Raw genomic sequence first — 5,590 nt, 5'->3', positions numbered from 1 at the left:
TTGATGGTGAGAGAGACAGGATCTTGGAAGTTTCCTAACCTCTTACCCCAAATCTCTCCCTCCATGGGGTGCTGCATCCCCATTTAGGGGACTGGCCTGTGCCCTGGGTGGGGCAGGATTGGGGCAGAATTGTATGTGGGCCCTGACTCAGCGCCAGGCCCTTCTTGCAAGTGGAGTCACGTCCCTCCTTATTCACCCTGGCGACGTGTGCTCTGGCTGTGGTGGCCACATCAGAGGGGAGGAGCCCCCTTGGGCCAGCCCGGGCTCCCATGGCCAATGCCCAGCCTCCACTGTCCTCGTGGGTCAATTTCCTTCCAGCCCCTCAGCACTGGGCACACTGTAGGCGACATGAAATCTCTTTCTCCTCTAGACTAATACAAATCCTACATTTCCAGAAGATCTCATTCAGGAAGCCCCTCTGTTAAAACAAAAAACCTTCCTGGGATTTCCCTGGTGGTCCAGTGGTTAAGATTATATGCTTCCAATGTAGGGGGAGTGGGTTCGATCCTTGCTCAGCGAACTAAGACCCCACATGCTGCGTGGTGCTTCCAAGAAAAACACAAAAAGTCTTCCTGATGGCTCTTTCCTTTTGGCATGCCCACTGAGGATCCTGCTGTTGCCATGAGCTTCTGCCCTGCCTGGTGTTACTGGTATTGTGAAAACAAGCCGAACCCAGAGTTTCACTTCTGCTGAAATGTCCCTGATGCCAAGATCTGCATCTTTGACCTGGGGTAGAAGAAGGCAAAAGTGGATGAGTTCCCACTCTGTGGGCACACAGTGTCTGATGAGGATAAGGCAGCTGTCCTCCGAGGCCCCAGAGGCTGCATGTATGTGTGCCAACACATATGTGGTGAAAAGCTGTGGCAAAGATAGCTTTCACATCCAAGTGTGGCTCCACCCCTTCACATCACCTGCATCAAGAAGATGTTGCTCTGTACTGGAGCTCTTAGGCTCTGATAGGCTCCAGACAATTATGTGCGGTGCCTTTGGAAAGCCCCAGGACCCAGTGACCAGGGTGCACACTGGCCAACTTATGATGTCCATCTGCACCAAGCTGTAGAGCAAGGAGCATGTGATTGAGGCCCTGGTGTGTGCTAAGTTGCTCAGACGTGTCCAGATCTTTGTGATCCCATGAACTGTAGCCTGCTGGGATCCTCTGTCCATGGGATTCTCTAGGCAAGAACACTGCAGTGGGTTGCCATGTTCTCCTCCAGGGGATCTTCCCCAGCCAGGGATCGAACCTGTGTCTCCTGTGGCTTCTGCTTTGCAGGCGGATTCTTTGCCACTGAGCCACCAGGGAAGCCCTGAGATCCTATTCATGGCCAGATTCAAGTTCCCTGGCCACCAGAAGATCCATGTCTCCAAGAAGTGGGGGTTTACTGAGTTTATTATTTATTTTAAAAAATACCTGTTTATTTATTTGCTTGCATCGGGCGGGTCTTAGTTGTGGCATTTGAGATCTTTAGTTGCAGCATGTGAACTGTTAGTTGTGTTATGTGGGGTCTCAGTTCCTTGACCAAGGATTGAACCCAGGTCCTCTGCCTTGGGAGCGTCAAGTCTTAGCCGCCGGACCATCGAAGAAGTCCCGGGCCTTACTGTTTAATGTAGATGAATTTGAAAACATGGTGACAGAAAAGTGGCTCATCCCAGATGACTGTGTAGTCAAATACATCCCTAATCGTGGCCCCTGGGCAAATGGTGGGCCTTGTGCTCAGGAGAACCTTGGCGCTGTCCCCTCCTTATCACACTCACCAATAAATCCTACTTTCCTGTTAAAACAGAAAAATGGCCTTCCTGATGTATTGCTCCACTTCCCATCTCGATCCCTCCATGTACCACTCACCCCTGTGTGAGGAAGCCCGGTCTATGGGAAGTTTCTGGTGATTTTGAGAGGGTTTCTCCAAACTCAGGGAAACAAAAGGGCCCTCAAACTCTGTGCTGCAGTGGACCAACTGTGTGATCTGGAATAATGCCTCCGGCTGAGGGTGGAGGTGAAGTGTGAGCGGTGACTGGCCTACTCCACGCTCTGGGTGCTCCAGATCTGGCCACCTTTCTGAGTGTCAGGTGGCCATGGGGAACAAGGCCATCATGTGCTGGACACCTGATGTCCAGGACCTGGACACCTTCCAAACAGGAACAGCCTGGGTGTGAGAGTCAACAGGATTGCAGGCTGAATGGTCCTGTTTTTACGCTGCCTCTGGGTGGATGGGAGGGGCCCAGCTGGGAGCTCAGAAGAAAGTGGGAGCAGAAGTGACCATTCTAGGTGGTAATGTGGGGGCCTTGGGCCTCCTTAATTAAAATATATATATTTAAAATTTGGAAATAATTCTAAAAGTTTATGAAAAGTTGTAAAAATAAAGCATAGTTCAAAGAACATCTTTATTCTTTTTGCCAAGATTTACCTATTGTTGGGAATTCCCTGGTGGTCCAGTGGTGGTGGTGTTGTTATTTAGTCACTTCAACCGTGTCCAGCTTTTTGTGACCCCGTGGACTGTAGCCTGCCAGGCTCCTCTGTCTGTGGAATTTTCCAGTCAAGGTTACTGGAGTGGGTAGCCAATTCCTTCTCCAGGGGATCTTACCAACCCAGGGATTGAATCTGAGTCTCCTGCATTTCCTGTATTGCAGGTGGATTCTTTACTGCTAAGCCAGCAGGGAAGTCCCCAGTGTTTAGGACTCCACATTTTTCACTGTTGAGTCCCCAGGTGTAATCCCTGGTGCAGGAACTAAAATTCTACAAACTGTGTGCCTTCCCCACCACCGAAAATAAAAAAGATTTACCTATTACTAACATTTTACTCCATTTGTTTTATCATTTTATCATCTGTCCCTGCCAGTGTGTACACACACAGATGGACACACATATGTGTGTACATGCATAAATTTTTCCCTGAACAATCCGAAGTTAAGTTACACATGTCATGACCTTCACCCTGAATACTTCAATATTTTCCAAGAATATTTTTCTTGTGGTGTCAACTTTACAAATTGACCCTGAGCCAGTGCTTTAAGCTGCCGTCCATCATCTAGTCTTATTTGTTGACCTTATTATGTCCTTGGGTTAAATCCCCTTCCCCGATTGAATATCTGAGAGTAGATACTGCAGTTAGTTGGCATGTCTCTTTAGCCTCCTCCTCTGAAACATTCCCTCTGCCTTTGTCTTGCACGCTGTTGAAAAGTCCAGGGTCTTTGTGAGGGCTCTAGGCAGAGGTGGGTGAAAATGAGCTAACGTACCTCCTGCAGCCTCCATAATCTTGCCTTACCATCTAACCGTTGTTCATTTGGAATTACCAAGGATGGGACTAACTATTTCACTGAAATATTTTCTTCCACCCAGATAATTTCTATCCCTTCAACGGTGTCTAACTTCATTTAGTTTCGCCATTTTGGAGAGAATATTTTATCAAATGTATCATAAACTTGTGTTCCTTTTTAAAAGAGGACATGCTACATCCTTAAAGTCTTTCTGGATGATCCAGGTCAAAACTCTAAATGGAAATGATTGTGCTTTGTTGCAAAACCAGCAATTTTGGACACTTAGAGCCTGATTGGGTTTCCCTGGTGGCTCAGATGGTAAAGAATCCACCCGCAATGCGGGAGACCTGGGTTGGGAAGATCCCTTGGAGGAAGGCATAAGCCACGCCAGTATTCTTACCTGGGAACTCCCCATGGACAGAGGAGGCTAGAGGGCTACATACAGTTCATGGAGTCGAAAAGAGTCAGACATGACTGAGTGACTAAGAACAGCACAGCACAGGGCCTGTTTACAGCTCTGCACTAAATGATCACAATGACTCTGCTCTTGGGTACTCATTTTTGTACTTTTTTCCCCCTGATTCTGAGATTCTAGTCATCTGCCATTTCTTATAGCTTCTGGTACACTTCGAGGGCTTCCCTGATGGTTCAGCTGGTGAAGAATCCACCTTCAGGGCAGGAAACATAGGAGATGTGTGTTTGATCCCTGGGTCAGGAAGATCCTCTGGAGAAGGAAGTAGCAACCCACTCCAGTATTTTTGCCTGGAGAATTCCATGGACAGGGGAACCTGGCAGGCTACAGTCCATGGGGTTGCAAAGAGTCAGACATGGCTGAGCAACTAGGCACACTTATAGCAATTCTTTTTTTCTTTTTACAATTTATATTTATTTATTTGGCTGTGTCGGGTCTTGGTTGTGACATGCAGGATCTTAGTTGCATCATGTGGGATCTTTCTTTGTGCTCGGGCTCCAGAATGCACGACTCAGTAGTCGCAGTGTGGGGGCTCAGTTACTCCAATGCATGTGGGATCTTAGTTCCCTGGCCAGGTCACCTGCATCTCAAAGTGGATTTTTAACCCCTGAGCCACCAAGGAAGTCTCCAGAAATTACTCCTTTAAATGGTCTTGGGCTAGGAAGACTGATAACCCAATGTGCTAGAATTGTTTGTAAAGCAGGAATCCTAAGTGCTTTCTTTCTTTATTAGACACTTTATTTATTTAAAAATGTTTTTAAAACAAAATTCACACTTTATTTAGGTTGAAATTAATTATGCAAAAGTTTATTTCCTTCACTAAAAATAACCGCAATATTTTGTGTATTATTCCTAGGTAAACCACAAACACTTCTTTTTGTAAGTTTTCTATGTTTTGCTTGTAAATCAAGATGAGGCAGTAGACATAGTCATGTCTTCTGCGCAGCCAGTAGCTTGACTGTCATGTACTTACTGAATACACTTACTTGCATTCAGTAAGTGAAGTGATGGAAAATATCAAAGTTTATCATGAATTTTGGTTTGAGGAAGCCACAAATGTGGCAAGCAAACTTGACATTCAGATGACACTCCAAGGGAAATTTCGCAGAGTTCAGCACAGTAACCTGGAATCTCAGCTTGCCTTTGACAGCTACGGTAAAAACACTCTAGATGTTCTAACAGTGGACCACATTACTCAGGAACAGAAAGATATATTCTCAGAACAGTACCTCAAAGCTCTTAAAATGCTTATCTCTGCTACCCTCTGTCATGGGACAGTCATTTATTTTTAAAGCATATGAGTCTCCTGCCTTTGCAACCTCCATGTTTGTTGCACTCTGAGTTCTCTGCTACATTCTAGGTCGTTGTGGTCCTTGGATGCATAAATCCAAGAAGTGAAGATAGTATAATACAGATGAATTTTTCTTCCTTGATTATTACTGGTTTCTGTCTTAAAAAACAGGGGCTTCCCTGATGGCTCAGCTGGTAAAGAACCAGTCTGCCAATGCAAAAGAGACGTGGGTTCACTCCCTGAGTTGAGAAAATCCCCTGGAGGAGGAAATGGCAACCCACTCTAGTATTCTTGCCTGGGAAATTCCATGAACAGAGGAGTCTGGAGGGCTGCAGTCCCTGGAGTCTCAAAGAGTCGGACAAGACTGAGCGCACATGCACTTAAAAACAGAAGGGACACCAGAGACTGTCCTGGCTGACTCCTCCCTCAGAGGAGGAGGAGATGGGGGCCAGGGTGGGGCCAGCAGGGTCAGCAGTGTTGTCGCGAAGGTTTGAGGGAGGGGAGAGCTGCTGGACACCACTGATAGTGGGCAGGTGACTGGAGAAAGAACCATGGTATTCTCACACCTGGTGGCG

The 5,590-nt window shown here is 46.7% G+C and overlaps 1 pseudogene; it reads left to right on the top strand.

The window, feature by feature from the left end:
- The first annotated feature begins 621 nt into the window (after window positions 1–621).
- On the top strand, window positions 622–2,098 carry LOC133065557 (large ribosomal subunit protein uL16-like; annotated as a pseudogene).
- Window positions 2,099–5,590: the final 3,492 nt, after the last annotated feature.

Source organism: Dama dama, chromosome 11 (genome assembly GCF_033118175.1).
Source record: "Dama dama isolate Ldn47 chromosome 11, ASM3311817v1, whole genome shotgun sequence".
NCBI lineage: Eukaryota > Metazoa > Chordata > Mammalia > Artiodactyla > Cervidae > Dama > Dama dama.
Note: the sequence above shows the minus strand (reverse complement) of the source record. Positions and strands in the feature narration are given on the sequence as shown.